Source organism: Harpia harpyja, chromosome 4, assembly GCF_026419915.1.
Source record: "Harpia harpyja isolate bHarHar1 chromosome 4, bHarHar1 primary haplotype, whole genome shotgun sequence".
Taxonomy (NCBI): Eukaryota; Metazoa; Chordata; class Aves; order Accipitriformes; family Accipitridae; genus Harpia; species Harpia harpyja.
In genome coordinates, this window is record NC_068943.1 from 58,926,703 (window position 1) to 58,950,389 (window position 23,687).

Genomic DNA, 23,687 nt, shown 5'->3' on the forward strand with positions numbered 1-23,687 from the left:
GAGGAACTCCACCTCCCCCAACCATTAGGTTTGGACAAACCTGGGATGGCCCAAAACTCTGGTGTCCTCTTGGGCTCTGCCTTTGCAGAATGGTTAAGTGTGCCCAAACTGGGGACATGCTAGTAAGTGGGTTGGTGAGCTGTGTGGCCAAACTGAGTGAGCGTTTAGTGAGTGAGGAAGAGGAGGAGATGGGCCCCTACAGCAAGTAGGGAATTTAATCTCTGCTCTGGCTTGCTCATGTTGCTCATGAATAGGGGTCAGCAACAGGAGAGGTTGCTTAGCTGGGGGTGTATCTTATGTGGTGGGGAGCCTTGCATACGTGTTTCATGTAAAGGAAGAAAGGCTGTACGTGTGCTCTTAGTTTGCTGTAGATCTGTGGTGACAGCGACCCTCTCAGTATTATATCTGTGATGTTGAAGTATTTTCTAGCTTTTGGTGCTAATCCTTTCCCTGTGTCATCAGTTAGGGATTAAGGAAATCATGCAGATCACTAAGATCTGCTTGAAGGAGTCTGCAGTGACTCACTTTTGTCTGGGGACATTTGCTGAAGAAATGCAGTTGACTTGTTTTTCTTCTGAAAAATCAAGATTTCTGCTCCATCAAAACATAGTTCCAGGTTGAAGGTGGGGGAGAGCTAGAAACATTAGTGTGATGGGGGTGTAAACACCTTTTAACTTACATGTTAAAACATCTTGGCTCTTCCAAGTAACTAGAGAACTACTTTGTGATGCATTTGTGTGTCCGAGATGAATTTTGAATGCCAGCGACATAATGAGATTTATCAAGTAAAAAGCCTGTCTTTCACTTTGTTCAAGCTTGGCCTCATGCCTCAAATACACGGAGTTTAGCTCAGAAGCAGCTTGTAATTTGTATCACAAAACCACCGCGTGTAATTCATGATGGATGGTAGCCACTGGATACGAGAGGTTTGCAGTTGGGATGTGCTAACGGCTTTCACTGACATTTGCGCTTGTTCAAAGTCACTGCAACAGGACAGAGGACAAGTGAATGGTCACTACAAGGGTACTGTGGGAGAGACTGAGGAGGTGTTTGCCTTTATAAATCAGGGATTCAGATTTAATGTCAATCATTTTTTAGCATGAACATGCATGATATTCACGATGCAAGACACATTGCTGCTTTTAATATGTTAGAGGAGATGATTCAGGATTGATACAGCTGCTTCAGTGATCGGGTAGTATACATCCCATTGTTATTATTATTCACTCCCTGTAGATCTTAGAAAGCTTTCTAACAATTCACGATATCTCTCAAGCTCTCATCCCCTTCTCTCTCTTTTTAAAAAAATTAATTTAATTTTATTATTGTTATTATTCAGACTCCTGCTGTACACATCCCCCAAGCAGGTGGGAGGGTGAGTTGGTGGGAGATGACTTGGCTTTGTTGGAACTTCACTTAATGCAGGGTGGGGGCAGAGAAAATGAAGCTAAATTACGCAGATCCTGAAGGCACAGCAAGCGTGCTACATCACTTGTGAGCATGACTAGAACTGAAAATGAATCACAGCCTTGTTAGACACTGTATGTGTCAGTGCATGTGGGCAGAAATATCATTCAGTGAGAGAGCGAAAAAGACAGAGAGACTACATCTTTTAAAGTGTGCTGGTCCCACTGAAATTGTTGTAGTATTTAACCTACTGGGTGAGAGCTGGGAAATGGTGGGACAGCTGCTCTAGGATCCTTTGCTACGTTGATTTTTCTTCCTTTCTGAAAGTTCAAGAGGAGTGTGGACCTCTCAGCAGTGACATCTATTTTCCAAACCAGAAAAGGCTATAATTGCAAGTTCAGGTTTGAACCCACTTTCGAGGACTTTATAATACAACCACCAAGATTTATTCTGGGCTAGATTTGAGCGCAGAGTTACTTCAGCCTGCGTGTTCATTTTGCATTAGGAAGCAAATTTGATTTGCTCTTCCTGCAAACTTTTGATGGTGCACGTGCACACGAACACACAGGTGCACACGAACACACAGGTACACACGGGTGCATGCTGAGCTAGTGCACATATTCCAACTACAAAAATCCAGTCTGGATCTGTAACCTTGATTCTTGCAGCTTTATAATTCAAACAGGTCTTACTTCTAAAATGGAAATTGGTTTTACAGTTAGGTTGTAATGTGACAGAGCCACATTAGGTGATTTGATGGAGAGATGCTGGAATCAGCTGACCACTAAAATCTGCTATATACATGTTTGTACTCAGAAGATAATTGCCACAAATGATAGCAACGTTCCTAAAGAAGCTCTCCCACCTCCTGCAGAGACCTATCCATGGCAGCTAACAAGCAGCAGCCATCTGAAAATTCCCCCCCCTCCCCGGGAACACCAAACCCGCACTTTTTCAAAGCCAGAGGGAGTCAACCAGTGTATTCTTTCAGGGATTTTGGTTACGTATTTTTTTTATGTTGTGCTCCATCCTGCAATCTGCTTTTTTTTTTTTTTCGCTAGCCCTAACCCTGTTACTTCTCCAGCAAAGCAAAGGGACCTGTTTGTGTATTGATCAGATTGCCAGGTTCTTCTCTCTTCTGGTCCGATACTACCAGTTTTGTATGGAGATAGTCTCTTCCTGTTTCTTATAAACTAAGGTGTGTCTGCTGCGTCCTAATAGAGATGAGAGAATCTGGCCTGAGTATGCAATATGCATGTTTTAGAGTTGTACTTCTCCACTGACGGGGCAATCTTACCTCTCCAAGAGGGACTGCAGATTAAGTTTCTTTGAGGGTGAAAAAGGGAATTTATCCCCTTTCTTGAAACCTGGGATCATCTTTGCTCAGCATAAACTGGAAGCTAGGGTAGGACTGAGGTATGTTCCCAAATGACACCTAATAGAAGAGCTTAGTTGTTGACAGCACCGTACTAAAAGTGAAAACTTTAAGGAACTAAAAAAAAAAGAAAACAAAACAAAAAGCCAACAAAACCAACAGATTGTTAATGCTGGTTTTCCTGAAAGCTCTGTTACAAGAATATAGAACTGTTTGTGTAGCTAATGTTAGCACTGTAGGCTAGGCAGGCTCCTGTGAAAGCAGCTTTAGATGCTGTTTCACAGCCTAAAGTTTAACCAGAACAAATTCTTGTGTTGTGTTTTGATTTTTTTTTTTTTTTTTCCCCCTCCTCTCGTTTATATTCCCTTGGTTTCTCATCCATCGAGTCCTGGTATGGCTAAGTTTCTTGTTAATTGGAGTTGTATGTTCTGTTCCTGGTTGGTCTGTGCTGCTTTTCTTCCCAGCCTGCTTTCCACTATCTTCTAAAGGCTTTTATCCTACTCGCCCTTCTGCCTGAGTCCATACTAGATAGGATTTCCTCCTAGAGCATGTCAAAGCACCTTGTCTTCAGCAGAACAAGGTGCATCTTCTTGTATTCTCCTGGCTGAAGAGGCTGAACACATTCAGCTCCAATCAGCTTTGCTAACAACTCAGCTCTCTCCCATAGCCAGGCACTATTGCTGTTTTCCTATTGAGAGGATGAACCACAGGCTGGGAGGAGGAAGAGAATTGAGGAGTGGGATCAGCAGGGATGCTGTAGTCCTATCCGCCTAACCTGTGCAGCAAAGGCAAGAGTAGCCCGTCAACCCAGGTGGGTTAATCTGAACTGTCAAAACTCCAGAAATCCTGGGGTTGTGGTTGAAAATATTTCCTCTGCAAAGCACAGCCAGTGCTTCCTGTGTGTGGCACTTGTCTTATGGCCACGTTAGATTCCAGTGCCAGGCTCTTCTGCTGAATTTGGGAAGACTGTGTGCAGAAGAGGACAGGTGGTCTTTGCTGGTAATCTTTGCAGGCACTGGCCCATGACGTCTTGTGTAATTTAAAAGCTGATGATTGTAGACGCTAGCCTGAGTTTTTAAGAAGTGGCTAGAGATGTGTGGTTTCTCCTTTATCCCCTTCCCCACAGACCAGGTGCTCTGTACTTTCTGAACATGAAGTGGTTTCTGAACGTTAAGAAGGATGTAAACTGTTCACAGCTGAGGACACAATGGTGCACCTCCCCCCGCTAAAAAAAAAAGAAAAGGAAAAAAAAAAAAGAGAAAACCCCACCATCAGTAACTTTTGAAAATCCTGGTCATCATGTGACGTTCCTAGAATGTCCTTACTTATTAAATGAAATGGGAGTAGCTTGTGATTTTTCAACTCTTAAATGCAACTGTTTTGGGCAAAAGGCAAGGAAGGGATCCGTACTTGCGACAAGAAAAAAAGTTTTAATTACTTAGAGCAAGAACATGTTCTGAAAAGTAAAGATTTTAGACTTAATGCGCGTGGAACAAAAGGCCGTTGTAAGCTATGTACGAGAGTTGCTGAGAGTTTGTATTCTGCCCTTTTTTTTTCTGTGGGAGTTATTTCCTGTTGTTGACTAGAGTTCTTTATTTAGAACCACCTAGCTACTGAATGACGGCTTGCTCGCAAGAAGAAAAAAGTGTGATTAAAACTTGCTAGGGCTTATTTCAAGATCTCCCCGCTTCCATTTATTTAAGGGGAATCTTTGCTAAACAAAAGAAAAAAGTTCAAAACAACAAATGCATTTCCTTCTCATGATTTCGCCCACATCAGCCATGACAGCTAGCAAAAATATGTTGGGAGTCTGAGGTCTTTCACCTGAACATCTCATGGAAGACAATGTTTCTCTAACAGAGGTGGTTTGTTTTAGGTTGTTCTGGGTTTAAAACCGAAACAAACCCATTGAATGCCAGGCCTCCCTTGTTGCTGGTAAGAGTAACACATACTGGTGTTCTTGGGGGGCAGCTCTTTCTATGAACCCCACAACTAGAGTAGGAGTGGGCACTTGGACTTTCCCAGCTGCTCAGATGAGAAAGAGTTTCCTTTGAAGAGCACTGCCAGCAAAAAGAGTTTTCTGTCTGTTGACCTGCACATAGGAATGTATTTGGGTATGTGTGTGGAGTCAAATTATCAGCACTTTGACATCTGCTTAACTTCTTCTTTTGCTCTTATGGCAGGGGCTGAACATCCAGTTAAGAGTAAAGGAAAGTTAGCAGAAAAGCAGGTTGGAAAAAAAAAAAAAAGATTTAACCTGAAGGTTAACACTACTGGACTATAGGTGTAGGTAAGCAAGCAAAGTAACTGGGGTTTATGATGACTTTTTTGCTTAGCAGGAGTCACACTAGGAATGTCCCCTGGGTGTGGATGATTAGAAAATGCTTTGGGGCATGAGGTATAGCAGATGAACAATCATCCCTCCTTGACTTGGCTGGCCCCTGGCTGTGACCCTCTTGCAGAGGGTGCCTATTTCTGCCCAGCTATTGCAAATAGGCTGGTGCCTTTCTGTGAAGTATCTGGCTGCTGGCTGCTCTTGTGGGCAGGCTGTGGAGAGTTACGGCTCAAGACAGCCATTCACATCTTTCCTTCTGTAAATAAAACTGATAGAAGCTGGTTCATAAAGCTGAACCTCTGTAGGAAAGTGGATCTCTGAGAAAGAGAGAGGGGTTTGGAAGCCTTCTGCCCATCCCTTTATGCTGGGAAAGTCTGTGGTTGGGAGAAGAAGCAGGGAGAGCCTCAGTGATATTCCTCATGGTATTTTCTTCTCCTGCTGCTGTCCAGAGGTCAAACCAGAGAACACCCTGGACTCCATAGCATTGCCATCGATGGGGATGCAGCTCTCCCTCCATGTTTCTTGGGTCTACTCCTTTCCCTTGGCTTGTTCCCCTCTGTACTCCCATCATGTCTCTGCTTTGCTCCCCTCCAAAGGCTAAAATTTTTAAAAAAGGGAGAATTATTACTGTTTGAGAGTGCTGCTTATGGCTGTCTCAGCCACTGCTGGCTTTAGGGAGCAGTACGCCACATGCAGCATCTGCTTCCCTAGCTCTGTGCCATCCTGCCCACAACATATCTCCCCCCAACTGCACCCCACCCTCCCGCCCCACAAATTCTGACACATGCTGTGTGAGATGAGGGTGACCAGACAGGAGAGCTGCCTCTCCCCTCTTCCAGACCCCCTGCCACATTTCAAGGACATTAGCACCCCAGCCACCGTGGGAGGAACAAAGAGAGCTTAAGAGGTGTGAAAGGAAGGGAAAGATGGACTGTGATGTGATGATAAATGGTGCATTTTCAGCTTTTTTCTTTGTCCTGGTGGTAGATCCTAAATACTGGGTGGGTTTGCAGTGATTTAGTGTTTCATCTTTGCTTGGGAATACTAATTAGGTGTAAACCTCTTTTAGCCTTTGGTTAATGGTCACTATAAATGAACAGCTTCCTTTAAAGTGAGAGCATAAAAAAGGTTAGAGGAGAACCTAAATTAATTTGTGCAGTTCCCTTTTTCTTCAGAAAGCTAAAATACATTTCTGACCGTTACAGGGGTGGTTTTAGGTAGAGTTAAGAAATACATACTTCACCCACAGTCTGTTTACCTGCATATATAGTACGAGCTTTTGCTGACTCTTAGCTGTGCTAGCACGAGGGAATGTAGAGAGGCAAAATGAATCATTACCACAGGCATAGTCAGTAAAAGCATCTGACGTACTCAATCACTCCCTTTTTTTTCATTTTTCTTTTATTTTTAATCTCTTCTTTGCACATAATCTAAGAAATCACACATTTTATGAAGGGTTAAAATGGAAAGACTTGTGCATTCACTGCATTGACTCAATGAGTTCAGTTCTATATGATCTTCATTTATTTGTAGTGGAACAGAATGGCAGTGGGAGTTTATGCTACATTTGATGTTCTTGTGCTAGGTTTTTTGCCAGCTCTTTTTTTTTTTCCCCTCTTCTAAATTTGGCCCTGCAGATTAAACTTCTGTTTTATTGGGGTTTGTGGTTGGTTTTTTTTTGTTTTTTTTTTTTTTTTTATAAAGAAGTGGTGTAGGTCACTCACTGTTTACTTAAAATTAGACCCTCAGAAACCTCTGTCTGAAAGGAGTATGGATAAACATCGTCTGTAAAGAACTTTGCACCTGGGACAGTCAGAGGAAGGATTTATCATTGCAAACTTGAATTACCTTGAAAATGCCTCTGTTGTAATTGGTAAGCATTCCTTGAATCTAGTGGCTCTAAGAAGCTGCAGAAACTAGTTTTAAACAAAATGCCCAAGCCCCCAAAACACTGTAGGAGTCTTAATATGCTCTGCAGGTTGTATTCCAGCCAGCAGAAGCAGCTAGAGGTGGGTGCATTCATTTGGATGTCAGTGTATTAACTCATGTTTTCATGTAAATAAGGATTGAAATAGTTTGTTGTTGGTTTTTTTTTTCCCAGTAATGCATCTGAGCATGAACACATTAAACTCCAGTGACATGGTTTTAAGTTCTATATAACCTATTGCAATGCTATATAAAACCCTACATCAACACCGTAGCCACAACACCATTTTGGTTTTGCCCTCTCAGCCTCTAACACATTGCTACTGGTGTACAATGCTTTCATGTGACAAATCTGACCAGGAACATCCACTTCTAGAAGTCTCTAGTCACCCAGCTGGTGGCCCCGTTTGGTCTATTGAGCCTTTGGCATCTCAGCAGGGTTGAGCAGTGCTAAACATATTCCACCTTGCCTATGCAGCCAGGCCTCTTACAGGTTTCAAGAGCACTTAAGAAGAGCGCGGTAGGGGGGCAGGGGGGAAATCTGCGCTCCAGAAATATATGGCTCCACACAGAGGTCTGTTGGAGTAGCTTTGCTTCAGAAAAGGGGCTGTAATATGTGCAGTGCACGCGGTAAGCCAAATCAGTAGAGCTGCTCTCCCCTGGTGAACCAGGAGCTGGCAGTCCATCAGCATAAAGGAGATGGTGATGACCTTTGTATTGAAGTGTGTGTGTGGCTCACGTTTGACAGCTCCATGTTGTTAAGATTTTCAGGCTCATGTTGGGTTTGTGCTCAAGACTAGTGGGTGGCCGAAGTCTTCTGGCTTGATTGCAGCGACATCTGTTTACACCAGTGGTTAATTAGGCCTGAAGACTGGCCATCTATCTGTATTTTTTTCCCCACCATTTCTGTGGTTTTTCTTTATTAAAAGTATTCCCTCCTTGGTTGTAAAACAGAGCCTTTGGTTTTATCTGCAGATTTTTTTTTTCTCTTAATCCACTGGCCCCAGTATGAGGTGAGTATCAGGACATCAGCCTAGCCTCTCTTCAAAAAAGTAACCAAGTGTTCCAGAAAAGAATGAGTTGTGCTTTTGATAGAGACTGCAGAGTGAGCACTGAAAGGAAAGAAAAGCAGCCTAAAATTGTTTAAAACTCAGCTCAATGCAAAGTACAATCCACTGTGTCTCGAGAAGCCACAGTGGAAAGGGGAGACTGTTTTAGGAGCCCATGTGCCGTACAGATGGCATCGGTGTGAACTGTCTGGCATGGCTCAAAAATGAAGCACATCTTGCAGGTGATACAGCCTGTATGGGATTTCGGAAAGAACACGGATATTTATGAAAAGGCAAAAAGATGTGAGAAGATATATGGCAATGGTAGGCAGCCCAAACAGAGGACAGAGTGTTTCAGCTGGAGCAAGGATGATGCACACCAGCAGTCTCCAGAGGACTGGGAGTGCACAGGGAATTACAGAGGGAGGGAGTCATCTCCATGCATGAGGAATGCAGCAAAACCTCCTCTGACTAAGCCAGCTAATGCACACTGTTTGTTTTTTTTTTTTTTCTTTCCTGATAATCCTGTTCCATAATATTTCCTTAATAATTTAATATGTGAAGGGTAGCCTTTTGAAAAGCATCTAAATCACCAAGTCTTACTTTCAGATGAAACCTTGCCACCCTTGTCCTTGACACACACTGGGGATTTTTACTGGGTATGATTATTTGAGACCTATCTTGGAGTTAAGGGATTTTTTTCTTGATTACTTAATGAATTTACCATGTGGCACAATCCTTGGTACTGCCAAGCAACAGCTTTCTATTACTAGACTGTATGGGCCCAATCCTGCATTACTGAAGCCAAAAGCAGTATTTGGGAACAGACGTTGGCATCGAAATCTGTAGGAAGGCTTAGAATAACTATACAAAAGGGGTTAGTTGCACTCAGAATATTGATTCATGAGCTCTGTGGTTTTTTGCATCTCTGTTCATTTTACCCAAGTAAGATCAACTGCCCAACTGGACATATAATATATGATACTGCATTAGAACTAAGGCTGCATTTGGTCATACTCATTAATTAAACTGATTTCTCCTGTAGTTTTTTTTTCCTAGAGAACTAACGGAGAATGATAATTAAGCATATTATGCATTCTAGGGAATGGTGTTTCTCCTACTGCCACAAAAACATTAAAGGAGAAAAACATGAACTAAAGCAGAAAATGAAGGGAAAAAAAGGAGCTAAAATTGGAGCGAGAAGGGGGGGCATTCCTTCCTTCAGTTTTAACTGATTCCTCTGTGCCTTGGGACGTGTGGGGCAGCCTTGTTACAGTGGAAGAGTAGCACCAGCAAAAAAAGAAAAAAAGCAATTGAAATCTCAAGGAAAGCAGCCCAGCTTACAGGTGCAGCTCCCTCCCTGCTAATGTACAAGTGCAGACTGCAGTAATGCAGCACCCCCCCCCCCCCTTTTTTTTTGAGGGGCTTGCTTTTATTTGTGGCTGAGCCTGCATGAGAAGGGCCCCACTTCAGAAGGTCAGTATTGACCCCTGAGCTGGCCTGAACGGAGATGCTATGAGGTCTTAGCAGTGTTTAATCACGCCTTTGCTTGTAGTGTGCTTGCTTCTTACCCATGAGACCTGCATTGCTCGGTGGGGAGTGCTGCTCTAGTGGAACGAGCATCCTTGGCTGTAGACAGGCCCTTTGTTTAGCTTTTCCCAAGTTATCCATGCTGATGGGGTCTTTATTTGCAAAAAGTTGTCTGCTCTGGGGGCAGTATTAGGTATTTGCCTGCCAGTTCCTGCATGCACTGAAGCAAAAACATCCAGGGAGAAAATGAAGATGTGTTGTACAATTACATGATGAAATCTCACAGTATTAATGTGTACTGAAATTAGAAAGAAAAAGGCCAAGGATGCAATTAGAAACATAGGAAGCAGTTCACTGCCTCTTTTTTTGAAAAACGTGAGGGATGCTGGTGTTCCAGCACACCAAATGTTGCCGCTCTTTCCTAATTAGCACACGCGTTGATAGGCAGAGGTTACCTGGCAGTCTGTAGTATTTCTAATGAATTGCCCTATGTAGGTCCCGTGTCTGTTTCCCCCCTCCCAATCTTTCCAATCTTTGATTTCTGTTTGTTCATTTATTTATCTTTAACACCAGCAGGGTTTTTGAATGATCTACAGGGGATCTGGCGTCAATCAGGCAAGCTTTGACCGTCCTTGCTCAAAGACAAGGCTGCGCTTAGACTATGCCTGTGGCCCACGTCTGATCAGTACCACTGTAGAAAAATGCAGTTCAGTTCCTTCTCTTCTAGCGTGTCATCTTCATGTGTGCGCAGTTTGAGGGTATGTGTCAAGGCTACAACTGCACAGTTACATCTGTGCTACTGCTCCTTGGGAAGCCCTTGCGTGCACTGTTCCAAAATGGGATGCGTTTTGGGTGGCACCTCCTCGCAGACACGCAGACTTTTCCCCCTGCTCCTGCAGGCTCTGGAAGCCTTTGCTGACATACTTCCTTGTACAGTGTTTTGTGGCTCAGTTGCAGGCTGTTTCTCTGCGCTTACTAACATGTTTGGGCAAACCGTGTTTGGGCCTTGCAGACACCTTCTGGTCAGATTGCTCTGGAGCTGCAGAGCAGAGTTTCTTGGCCAGAAGGGTCTTGTTAAATCGGGCGCAAGGCAATGTGAGGAGCTGTTGGTAGTAGGATTATTTGCCTTGTGTGGCTTAACCTTGTCCCGCCACGATGGAGCCTCTGCTGTGAGCAAAGCGTAGGAAGGAGCTCTACTCATATCGATTTGTATTGTGACCTATGCTCAGTTGAGGGTGCTTCTGAGTGTGGATGCAGGTTGTACTAGTTGTGTTCGGAGGAATAATCTGAGTTACAGCGTGACTATAAACTCCTGCCAAGAAAGGCCCAGGGGAGTTACAGTAGGAAACAGAAGGGGTGGTGAGTTTTCTCTTTTGCTAGTGTAAAATTGGAGCAACCTAACAAAGTCAGAAGCATTTAAAACTCGGATGATACAGGCTCAGATGTTTTACTGCCAAGTATAACATGGCAACACTGGGGCCGAGGATATCAGACTGGAGCCCAGCTGGTTATTTAGCAAATGTCTGTGGTTATGCCTATGGTGCTGGTGATAGCGTGCACACACCCAGGCATAGGGACTGTAAACCTGCTGCGGACTTTGAGCTCCGGAAGGCAGGCACTGCTCGGCTGGGTGCATCCACAGCGCAATTACGCAAAGCCAGATCCTGCTGTGTTACAAATCCGGTGTAAAGGAGGGCAGAATGTGGCCCTGAAATTCAGTGGGTCTGGCATGCAAAAAAACCCTGGTCAAAAATGTACAAGTATTACAAATGTTCTGGCTGGCTTTTGAGTAGGCTGAAGCCCACTGAACAGGTACTACTCCACTCAGGCCCTAAAGAAAATGAATCTTTTCCTTTTATTTAGTGATTTTTATTATGACTCTTGTAATTTTAAGAAGAGACAAGTTTTCCCAAGTAGAAGGACCAAATTTCAGCGCTTTGCTGCTGGAAAGCATCCAGCCAGGGGAAATTCTAGTTTTAGTTTTTGCCAGCTCCTGAGCAATTCTCAAGTCGCTTGTCAAAATTCAGTAAAGGGTTCGTGAATTGCTTTGCAGTCTGGTTCAGAGCTACCTCTGTACCACAGACAGAGGATGAGAGAGTTTGGATCTCCTCAAAGGAATGGCTGATACCATGGGTGGAAAGGCAAAGGTGTGCCGAGGCCTCCAGAACTGGTGAAGTCAAACAGCAGTTTTTAGGTCTGATGCCCTTTTCTCCCATTTTAGTGACTTCAGCAGAGTATTATCTGAAATACCAGTCTTGGTGTTTAAACCTCAATTAGATGGGGTCTTTTCAATTATAGTTTTAAAAATCCATAAAATCATCGCTTGATGTCCTTCTGTTTTGGCAGATTCACTATTTTAACTGTTGGTTTTTTTCTTTGTGGATTTTTGACAGATACAATTTCTAGCTTAAAGAAATCTTCCCTCTAACAGTATCCTTCTCTTTCTTTTCGGTTTTCTAGCTAAAAATGGAAGTTCATTTCTAATAAGACCATCAGCTTGATTGATCACAAATCATTACAGACCATTTTGAGCATAATACCTAAACGAGTCGTGATATTAATGACTAATAATCGCCTTTATGTTAGGTCTTAAAGCTTTATTGTCCCGAAGTACAACCGGTTTAGCGGCACATGAAAGGCCAGAATGATCGGAGTTGCCGCTGGGGCTGCAGCCAAAACTGTAAGGTGTTTGAATCGCCTTCTACAGTGCTGGCCGGGATTACAGTCCCTTTCGAAACACAGTCATTGAGGTAACTTAAAATAATCGTCTTCTTTCCAGATAGCGCCTGGTGCCGAGCTCTCCCCCCCTTCCCCCAAGTCTTCGTGCGCTCGAACATCTCCGTTTGGCCTCATTTTTGTGCTTCGGTGGTATCTGTACAGCCCAAATTAGCAGCGAGGATCCCACGGAGGTGGGCCGCTGCCTCCCTCGGCTCCCAGGTGAGCTCCCGGGGCGGGGGGCGGCCGGCAGCGCTCCGGGTTTTCTCCAGGCCCCCCCCCCCCCCCCGCCCCGCTCTGCTTGGCCTGGCCGGGGGCTGACCGGGGGGGTGGGGGCGGGACGACCAGGGGGCCAGCCCCACGGGGGAGCAGGGCTGGCCGGGGGCAGCCGAGCCCCGTCCCCCGGCCGGGTCCTCGCCGCTGGATAGCAGGGATACTTCTCATATTTGCGGTCGGGGCGCGTTGGCACCCGCCTTTGTCCCGGCCCGCGGCTCGGCGCGGGGCCCGGCGCTCCCCGGGGAACCCCCGGCGGCGGCGGCCGCGCTGCGGGGGTCGCGCCGCCCGCCCGGGGCAGAGGCACGCGTGGGCAGCGCGGGGAGCCGTGCCGGCAGCCGCGGAGCGGGGGGAGGAGGAGGAGCGGGGGGCGGGCGGAGGAAGGCCGGGGCCGAGGCGGAGCTTTGCCGTGGGCCGGAGGGCGAGGAGCTCGCCGGAGCCGCCCCTGTCGTCAGTGCTGGCGGCAAGTGCTGGGAGCCGGGGCTGGTGCCGCCTCCCTCTCCTCCTCCTCCTCCATTGTATAATGCTGCGTGATCGCAGCCGCCGGGGCAGAGCGGAGGCTTAAATCCTCACGCCGCCTGCGCCTGTCTCCTCCTCCTCTTCCTCCTCCTTCTCCTCCTCCTCATCCCACCCGGCCCCTCCCCGGAGCGGCGCGGCGAGGGAGCGACATATGGAGCTGCTCTAGGGCGAGAGTTTGCGACCTCCCCCCCCTCCATGCGTTAGTTCTCAGGTGGAACTGCATGTGGTGAGTGGGGCTGGGGGGCTGCGGGGCAGCGGCGTCCGTCTCGGCGGGAGCGGGGGGGCCTTGACCCCGCCCCCCCCCGGCTTTACGAGTCATCGGGGCTTGTTTTATCTCTACCTTTAAATTTGTGCCCGGGCAGAGGAGCTCGGGGCGGGTGTCCTCCCCCTCTCCCCCGGGGGGTGATCGTGCTGAGATGAGCAGAGGAGGGAGAGCGGAGGAGTTGCTCTTCAAATACCCCCTCCCCCCGCCGACGCACGGGGATTCCGGGCCGAAGCAGGTGCGTGCGTGTAGTTGGAATATACTTTTTATCGGGGCTGCTGTGCCGCCCCCGGTAGTGCGGGCGGTTGCGCTCCCGAGAGCCGTGCTACATCCGACTCGAGGAAACCGGCTTTATCCCGGTAAGTTAGCGTGTGTGCCGGGGAACCCCTTGAACCGGGAGGCTGCAGCCTTGATCCGTTTTCCCAGCAAGAGCGGGGACTTCAGGGTACCCCTAAAAGTGCGTGCCGTAGTGCCAGGAGAGCTAAAAGGGCCTGGGGAGACTCTCACGCCGCTGGAGCAAAGCTGACATATGGCTGGGCAGGACCCGGCTGGCCCCGCTGGCTGGACCTTTCCAGGGGTTGGTGTTAGGGCGGCAGCAGGGCAGGGGATTAGTGTGTCTTTTCCCTGAGCAATAGCACACTTGGGTCTTCCTTGGGAGCACCGCCAGCACGGAGAAACAGGCATCTGGGGGTCTTCTGTGAGCAGGGTGGTTCATCTTTTGGAAACGATGGTGAAAAAACTGTTTATTGGGACTTCCTTCAGGGTGGGGGAACGCTTGAAAAAAATCCTTTTGTGATGCCACTTTCATTTAGAGCATTTTCTGCTCTACTCATGTCAGTGTGTCAGGATCTGGAAAGATAAGTTATACTAAAGTGTGAAGACAGGAGTGCAGTCACCTGCTGTTATTTCTTGCATTTTGTGAAGCACAGCTGGAAAACCCAGAGCCACTTTTGTTGAAAATCTGTGGAGGGGTTTCTGTGCAGTCCTCTGGGACCCTTGGTGGCTGATTAACAGCTACGGGTCAGCTGCCAGTGTAAAATAAAGCGAATCTGCCCATTTCATCTGCATCTGGGGGAGCTGTCAGCCCCTTTACCCGAACTTCAGCACAGTACGCCAGAGCTGTTGCATGTGGCAGTCTGTGTTCAGACAAGTCCAAAGCTCTCGGGATCAGTAAAGTCCAGGCTTTTTCAGCTAGTGCCCGGTGAAGTCAGCAGGGTGGCTCTCACTGCTGTCAGTGGGTGCTGGATTTGGCCACCGTAGGATATGCTGTTGCTCAAACAATGGTGGTAGAGGGCTTGGCTGCCCCCTAAGATCAGTTTTATGCTTGTGTTTCTCAAATGGAGTAAACAGTTTCTATTTGTGTGAGTTGACATGACACTTCCTACCTTTTTATTCTGATTTTTTTTTTAGGGATTCCCCTGCACAAATGAAGGTGCCTGTGTCTTACAGGCTTCTCACAGGGTACAAAATTGACAGAGGCACCTCAGTTTCCATGTAAGTGCATGGGAGGCTTTCACATGGTAAAATGAACTGTAGAAATGAATTGTGCTTTCTTAAAGATTGCTGCTGCTTGTACTTATATTGCTGTAGAAATTAAGCAGTTGATTAAGCAGGGTAAATTGAAAGTAGCCCTTTCTGCTTGAAGTTAAAATGCATGCATTTTTACATAATAAGATGGTATCTTTGGAATCTGATTTAACATAATGAGCTAGTGGTGGTGGTAGAGATAGGAGGAGGATTAGCAGTTTGTGCTGCCAGACAGGTATCTGAGAGTGTGTCCTAGGGAATACTTCCATTGTCCAGGCAAGTATTGCAGCATCTAAAGTAACAGCTGTAGATCTTCCTCCTTTCGTGACTGATCCTACTTCCATTTAAGTTGGTAGCAAAAACCACCCACTCCTTTTCTGCAGGAACTGGATTGGACTGCTAACGAATGAAGCTAGACTTTGTGCATATTAAAACATAGCTTTGATTTTCGTGTCAAGCTGATTTCTTTTTCTCTGAAGCTGATTAAAAACAAACAAAAAGAAACTTGCTAGCCGTAGGTACTTCAGGTTTTGTCTGTAGATGAAGCAGTCTTAAAGAGCATTAAATACGTCTGTAGGTGCTGATTTATTAAGAATTGTAATTGTATTCCTTTATACACCTGCTCTTTTTAGTGGGAAAGATGAAATAATGACAGTTTCTCAGTGTTTTGGTGGAAATAATAATATAAGTAATCCAAGCACTTGAACTGTCTGCCTGAGAGGCATCAGGGAGTTTGAGATCATGTCCTAATATCAAGGAAAACCTCAAATTTCATATTCTAAATTTTTTTTTAGCTTCCATGAAGTACAACAGATCTTATGCAATATCTAGTTTGAAGGATTTTGCCATCATTTACAGAAGCTGCTTTTATTTTTCCAATAAATAATTCATAGGGAAAAAAATTTTTTTAGGAACTCTGACTTTTTTCACAGTGATGTAAAACACTCCTGGCACAGTTAATCTCTGGCAGTGCTAACACTAAACAGGTGATCCAAAATACTTGTGACTATTTTTGCTTTTATGTCACATCTTACAGTGTAATCTGTCAAGCAAGGAGAATGCAGTACTTTGAAAGTGTAAGTAGTCTTCTGGTGATCTACTTTTTATAAGGGCTGGGTGGCAAGAGAGACACCTTCTTTTAACTCAGCTTTATATGTGTAACCGGCTCATGAGAAGACAGCTCCAGTTGCAATGGTTCCTTAACATGCACACGCACACAAATTGGTGCCAGAAGCGGCAGCTTTCAGTTACCAGGTCCAAAGATCAGGAGTGTTCCAAAGGAGAGAGCAAGGTCCAGCTTAAATGTAAGCAGGTTGGCAGTAAGCACAGATCTTCAGTGTAGATGAATCTTTTGCTAATTAACAGTTTGTCGAAAATGGAATTTGCCAATCTGAGAACAGCGCTCATTCTTCAGGGGGATGTAATTGCATGTTTTCTGCCACTTGTTTTATTTCTAAACTTCTGTCAGTCAGAGCAACTGTGCTGTCATGAAGGAATGCCTGTTTTCTGTAAATGGAGAGAGACCCTCAACATGTGTTAGTTCTTTAATTCTTTTATGAACAAAGTCAATTTTTGTGTTTGCTGTAGTGGAGGCTTCAGGTTTGTTCAGCATTACCAATGCAAACACTATAACAAAAAATAAGATAACAATGCTGACTGTTCAACACAAGTGGGGAAAGAAAGCCCTGTAAATGCAGTGCTAACTTTGTGGTTCGGTGCGCTGAAGTTGAGCAAAACAGCGTCCAAAGCAAACGTGTGGCTGAGAGACAGCAGAGGTTTTGTGGAAGAAATAGGCCTGTATGTCCTGCAGCTGTACAGCACCGATCACAGCAGGGTCCCTACCCGCTGTCTCACGGCTGTCCGAGTATTAAAAGGTGTGGTGTTGTGCAGAATAGAAACTGCACAGTGGCATTTGCTTCACTGATGGCTCCTGATGAATGTGTCAGATGCTCAGTGTTGTTGCAAAGTGGCCAGGAGGAGCTGTGAAGACGTGCTAGACCTGCAGCTGGGAGATTCCTCTGGCGCAAAGGGGAATTCCTGGGTGGGGAAGAGCTGATTTGAGGGACGATTCCAAGGGAGAGCTGGGGGAGTCTCCAGGGGCATTGAGCAGCTGGCGGTACAGCCTCATTGGTCTTCAGGAATGGCTTTAAGTTATGATGATGAGCAAGATGGCTTGAAAGGACCGAAGGCTGCTGCAGTGATATTAAAACCATGCTCAGAGTCCTGCATTGGGCGAGTTCAAACCATTATTCTTCCAAATAAGGGGCTGGGTTCTGTACTCTGCTCTGCTTGGTACGTAAAATCGTAGGTGTTGCCATATAATGTCTGAAGTTCCCAACCTATATAACATGATCAGTGTTTTGAGGAGCAGTGGGCTTAAAGAGGAATTTCTCGTTAATACCGCTCTGGAATTGAGTTTTAAGTGGCGTTGAATGACATGAGTCTCAGTCTGTGTAATTATTAGGAACCAAAGCCTGTTTACTTTGCTTTCACACCAGTAAGATATATTGGATTTCATCTGACAGCTTCTCTTCCCAGTGAAGTTAGAATAAAAATTGTATTCTTAATATAGTAGAATACAAAGAGAAAAGTGCAAATGTGGGTTGTTTTCTTTTATTGTTATTTTTAAAACTGGGCAGTATATGGAAGTAGCAGAAGAAAGAAGTTCTCTTTTCAAAGGAACCCTGAGTTGGTGGAAAGATCTCAACTCGCTCTAAAACTTGCTTGGATGATCTGTAACAAATACAACTGTTTTCCTGATCCTGTATTTTCCATTGCCCTGGGAAACCCTTGTGCTGTTTGAGCCACACTCACCTTTAATGGAAATGTGACAATTATTGGCTGTTTTCTTACAGTTTCTTACAGTAGCTGGTAACATTAGTCTTTAAAAAACTCCTGTCGTGCCAGGCAGGCAATAAGGTTGAGTGAACTGCACTATAGAAAGAACCACCCATGACTGGAGGTAAACTATGCGGATATATGTTGGGGTGGAGGTTGAAAGGAGCGTGGAGGGCATATTTGAAGCAGACTGCAACTGCTACAGCAGGTCTGACTAGTTTGAGATGCCTAAAGGCAGCTTTGTCTTAACTTCAGGTAGCTGCAAAATGAAGTTTTAAAACCTAATTCAGAAATACATCATCATCTTCCGGTGCCTCCACAAACTCTTTACTTTTCATGTGTTTCACAGGCACTCTTTCACCCTTGGAAGAAGTGTTTAATAGATACATGTACACGTGCATGCATATCATTTGCATATTTTAAAAATACACATTTCATCAAGATAGGAGACTGGCGTTCATGCACAAACCACAGTGTTTTTTTAAACAGTGGTAACATTTTGCTTTCTTATCGCTCTCTGTGTGTGTATTTGTGTGCATGTGAGAGAGAAGCCACTCTATTTAAGCATTTTTTGGCATAGCATGATTTGTTGCCAGTTGGTTCTTGTGCCTTTGCCTGTCCCTGTGTAGGAGGAGTGACTTACACTTTATTGGTCTGTGCTGCGGTCCGAGGGATTTTGACCAGGGTACTTTCATGCTGGCTGTCCCAGGGGTACAATAACCTGCTTAGGTTACCCTCCTGTGATCTAGCTCGTGGTCTCCCTTACCCTCCTACTCCATCTGTTTGGCAAAATTGGCTCTTCTAAACAACCCTTTCCCCTTTCCTCCCCTAACTAAAGTATTCCACAAATAACTTGTGAATGAGTAGAAGAAAGAGAATATTTTCTGTGTATGTAACATAGTGTAAAGCTTCCTGTTGCTGCTGTGCTTCCCTTTGCTGGCAGGGAAACATACGTGATACACATGTGCTGTGGTGTGGGTTTTTTTTAATTGTGGGGAGAATCAGTGTAATACTATCTTCGGTGAGGTGAATGGGTTGTGCCTGACTGAATATGAAATGAAGTTTAGGACATTTAATTTCAGTTTCCTGATCTCTTCTCCTTCTGTATTTTCCACTCCCAATTTCCAAAGACTTAGTTTGTGGTTAAGTTTGTTCCATGTTAATTGACCTGTACTAAGCCTGCTTCGAAATACAGGTTTAATACACATGTTGTTAAGATACATTATTAAAAAGGTGTCCCCATAAAAGTTTAAATTTATTTGCGAATGTTTAAATGACTACACAAACGTTACGTGGATCCCATGGTGGCTGTTTTAAAGGGTATCGCTTTGGTGTAGTAGTTTTTATTGTGAAATCAAGCAGATGCTACGAAAAATGGGATCTCTTTTGTCTCTAATTCGTAGCTGTTACAGGTTGAGAATAGTTCAAGGCTGGCCAAAGTTCACTTTATCAGTTTTCAGTAGGCTCCTTCGTAGGACGTGAAAACACATGCTGTATTTCAACAAACGCAAGAGCTTTTAGTACACTGGACTGAAAGGCCAACAGTTATCATCTTGTCTAACATCACTTAACACCGTCTCAGCAAACTTTCATGTCAAACTTTAACTACCTTTTTTTTTGTTTTGTTTTCACTGGTGGTGGAGAAATATCCAACAGCTTTTCTACCTCTTTAAGGGAAACTTGGGGGTGAGTGGGTGCTTTTTCACAGAATATATTTGTTTGCAGGGCTGTGTTCATTTCATTTAAGCAAAAATGTTGAAAGCAACTCATATGCTGCATAGCTGCTTTAAAAATGCCAGGGAAACACCTTTCTTTCCTCCTCTTTTAACTCTCAGTAGCGAGAAACTGGTTAGCAAATAAAATCTGCAGGCCAGAAACTAAAATGACTTGTCATTGCTGGGATGTATGTTGCATTTTGCAGTATACATTTCTTTAGAGTTTTTTTTTTTTCTCTCCTCTTCTTCCCCCCTGCTATTCACTGCTTTTCAGTTTGACTGTGATAATTTATTCAACACTGTTTTCAGAGCAATAACCTACTTTTTGGCAAACCATTCAATTCTTTCCACAGTAGCGTGGGTATTTTTTTCCCGCATGTGTTTATTAAGGGTCTATGACAAGGGGGAAAAACAAGGTATCTTTGGGGAAGAGATGCTACGATATGCTTGAAAGCAAGGATTCAGTCCAAGTAATTATACCTATGCGAGAGAAACTCTCTCTTATCATACACAAAGGGGTCTCGTCTCTCTTGGATGCACGCACAATTCTCATTAACCTTTGTAGGAATTACACGCATCCAGTGAAGATGGGTCTACAATACTCAGTCCCTACATACGCTAAAAATATCAGCTGGGCCGTGACATGCATGTGCCAATAGAGATGTCTTGTACAATATAACACAATGTTGCCATAATCTATTGTTCAGAGCGATGTTGCAGGGGAGGAGGGATGTATAGCCAGTCTTGCTATTTCATCATTCTCCCTTAAGAGTCTGACCAGTAGCATCTTGTCATTACAGGCGTGTAATTTTAGCAGTGAAAAGGGAGCGTGTGTTTGCTAGCCTGTGTGACTTTCTGGTGGCCGCGCTAGCTCTTTCAGGTTGTTTTGAATTTAATTTACAAGTAAGGTGCCTCTTTTTAGCCAGCGCTTTCACTGTGCTGATGCCTGCTGGCTCTGCAGTAGGAAGAAATGGAAGGCAGTCAGCCCTTGGCTGAATTGGGCCCTGAAGCAGTACACAGCCGTCTTAATTGCTGTTGCTCCACTTCTCGAAGAGATTATGGCTCTGGTTCTCCCAGCATGGAGCTGCACGCACGGGCTCCAGCATGGCTCTTTGCCGACTGGTGGGGAGATTTCATTGTGCTGTGGTCCTGCTTGTGGGACCAGCATCTCCTGCTCCTGTGCAAGGAGGCCCAGATTGCCAGACTTGTGAAAAGAAACAGCAATGTGGAGCAGGGGGAGCTTCTTGGCTGATCCCAGGGAGGTTTGTGCGTAGAAGCCCTCGCATATTTTTCGGGTGACAACAAGCAGAGTCTGCTGAATAATCAGCTAATCACGTAGTAAAGTCAGAGGATCTGGCCTAGCACTGTGCCTGGTTTTATTTACTGCAGCTCTGATTTCCTACTACTGATACCCAGGTGTGTAATGCAGCTCCTAGTCCTTGAGCTTTTGATATTGGCAGCAGAGTTGCTCAGCCTGTGTGTACACAGCACAGTATAATTTGATTCATGCTTGGCAGGCCTGGCTGCTTCCTTAACGCTGCCACGTGGAGACCCAAATTTCAGAATAACCTCAGCCCAGCTCTTGGGTGGCTCTTGGAAGCACAGAATCTCAGCCCAGCTGATCCCCAGTGAGGAGGCTCCTGTGTGGTAGCATGGGTGCTGTTGTGAGTAGACGGTGCATGCAGCCATCCTGGGGAAGGATGTAAAGAGGATTTGGCACAGAGGTGACCTGAGGGAGAGGGCAGCTTTGCCATCTTGCTGAAAATCTCTCTCCCCACAGTGACTAACCCTAACAAAACAGCTCCTGGTAGTGGAAAGGGGGGAATCTTCCACCTTGGTCTGGCTCAAAGCAGGTACTGCTGGGGTTGGTGGTCAGCAGGGCCTCATCTGCACCAAGCCTGTGAAGGGCTGAGGCAGCATTAGCAGTCATAGAAAGCTTGTTTCATAAAACTTCCAGTTAAGGACAAGACCAAAAAAGGGCTGGCTGGGGTCCTGTTTGCATCTGCTGGGTGCTGTTGTAAGGATGGGAAGTCCTGTCTGATGCAGAACATTGGAGAATTGGCATTTTGGCTGTGAGACCTTTGAGATAGAAATTACTTCTGCTGGGCAATCCAAACCTGTTCTTTTTTTCCAGTAAAGACAACTGCCTTCCTGTATGTGAATAAAACCTATTTTGAATAAATGTTTTTTAGGCCTGTTATGTTACAAAGCTATATCCCCCCTCTTGCTTTGTACTGAAAAGAAGTTGTCAGAGTTGCTCGGAGCTTTTGCTTGACTTCAGCCTCGCAGCTGGTTTGAAATACACCTAGCTAGCTTTCCACATACAGAACCTGTGCGGTCTTGTTCACCTTCTGATTCTGCCGGGGTAGTCTTTAATGGTTTAACGAGCTAACAAGTGCTTGTCTGATTTAAACTTGCATTACGTTCTGCTACCCTGATAGAATTCCTAATATTATAAACACCCTTAATAACACAGCTATAATCTAGAAAACCTGCTCTCCTTTTTCTAAACAATTACTTAATGAGGCAGTAATTTATTCTAAGCTATATTTATTGGAGCCCATTCCAGCTTTATCAGACATACTCTGTTTGGTGTGTGCAGTTAGTCAAAAACATTAAAACTGCTCCACTTCTTCCAAGGGAACATGTTACATTTAGCAAACTGACAGCATTAGAAACTGTTTCCAATTTAATAGAAGCATATGTTTCCTGCAAGACTTAACACACTACAGAGTTGGAGATTGCCTTCGATTGTGGCTTTGCCTTTTTTTAGCATGGTAAAAAGGAGCTGGAAACTGAAGGCAGAAGTGGAGTTTGTAGTCATGTTTTTGGTTGTTTTGCTCACTTTTGTTTTTCAGAGAGCCTTCTAGCAGGGCTTCCATGGGCTGCAAGTTTAAGAAACTATCAAGAAAGTAGTGTGGGTGGTGCACGTAGAGCTCTTGCTCGAAACACAGTTTCTGATCATTAACAAACAGCAAGAGCTTGCTTTGCCCTCTGGGCCTCAAATAGTACAGTATGCAACAAGGGAGAGCAGGCAAGGCACGAGGATGGAAACAGTAGGATCAGATTACAGTTTCAAAATATCGCTGGAACACGTTGGCTGGCGTTACACTATTGACTGGTTTTATAATTGCATTGCTTATTTGCTAGGGAAGGCTTCACCTTACTTTCTGATTAACATGGACACTCCTCTGGGGACCTGGGGACTCCAGGCTCTGAATGCCAAAGTCAACCCCCGTGAGAGCGGCATGACTTCAGATGCTCCGCAAATGAGAGTCTGAGCTTCCTCTGATGTCTTGTCTTGTGTTTGCCAGGAGATATCCTTGCACAGTCCCTAACTAATTCCTGCTTAGATTAGCCTCTGAAAGTCACCCACTATGGTTTCCCTTCTTACTTCAATTTTAACTTGAGACTAGAAGAGACCCCTGTGACTCAGCTTGCTAACTGCTCTCCCCCAATCTTCACTTGCGGGTGCCTAAAGCAGGGGGCTAAGGCTGCATTTCTGTAGGGAGAGGGAAGCTGCCTTTCTTGCTAAATGCAGGAGCGGGGTGCAGAGCAGCTTTGCTTGCCTCTGCTTCTTCCGGAATAGCTGAGGTTCACCCATCCACCACAGGAGATGGGAAGAGTTAGGTCCCTATAAAATATACAGGAGAAATACCTGCCACTTACAGTTACTGCTGGCACCAACAGCCTTGCAGCGAAGACTTGCAAACATAAAAACAATTCCCTGTACTCTCTGGAAGCACAGAGCTACCCAGGAGGCCAATTTTTTGATATAGCTCTAAAGGAGAGTTTTGTAAGTGCTTATTAAACCTCATTCAGTTTAAAAAAAAAAAAAAAAAAAGCTGCCAGAATTAATGTACAATGTAAGTGTCGGGGAAAACAAACCTTGTAAATGGGGAACGTCTGAGTGCTGGGTCTGGAGAGGACAGAAACCTCAGCACAGCTCTGTTCCCTGTACCTCTTGTCTAGTGTTGGGGGTTTTATTTTTTAACTCACATGTGACATGAGACCCAGTTCTTACCAGGCAGCAGTTGTCAGGAGTCCTCTCTAGCCAGGCAACATGGACGCATTACACTTGAATAAGTAAAATCTGCATCAGAGCCTGAGAAGCAGCCTTGCAAAAAAAAAAAAAAAAAAAAAAAAAAAAAAGGAAAAACCCACACCACCCGTCAGTGTACAAATTGCGAGCCAGCTGCAGCATATTGAACGTAGC

The 23,687-nt window shown here is 45.0% G+C and overlaps 1 protein-coding gene across 4 annotated transcripts in view; it reads left to right on the forward strand.

The window, feature by feature from the left end:
• The window catches only part of SERTAD2 (SERTA domain containing 2), an 86,084-nt gene that overhangs the window by 49,944 nt on the left and 12,453 nt on the right, over positions 1 to 23,687 (forward strand). The window contains exon 1 of one of the 4 annotated variants that reach the window (XR_008234746.1): positions 13,080 to 13,355. The exons of 2 other annotated variants lie outside the window; for them this stretch is intronic. The gene's annotated coding sequence lies outside the window, so the exon portion shown is untranslated. Of the gene's footprint in view, positions 1 to 13,079; positions 13,356 to 13,414; positions 13,751 to 23,687 lie in introns of those variants that run through there. One more of the 4 variants, XM_052784193.1, reaches the window with a different exon arrangement.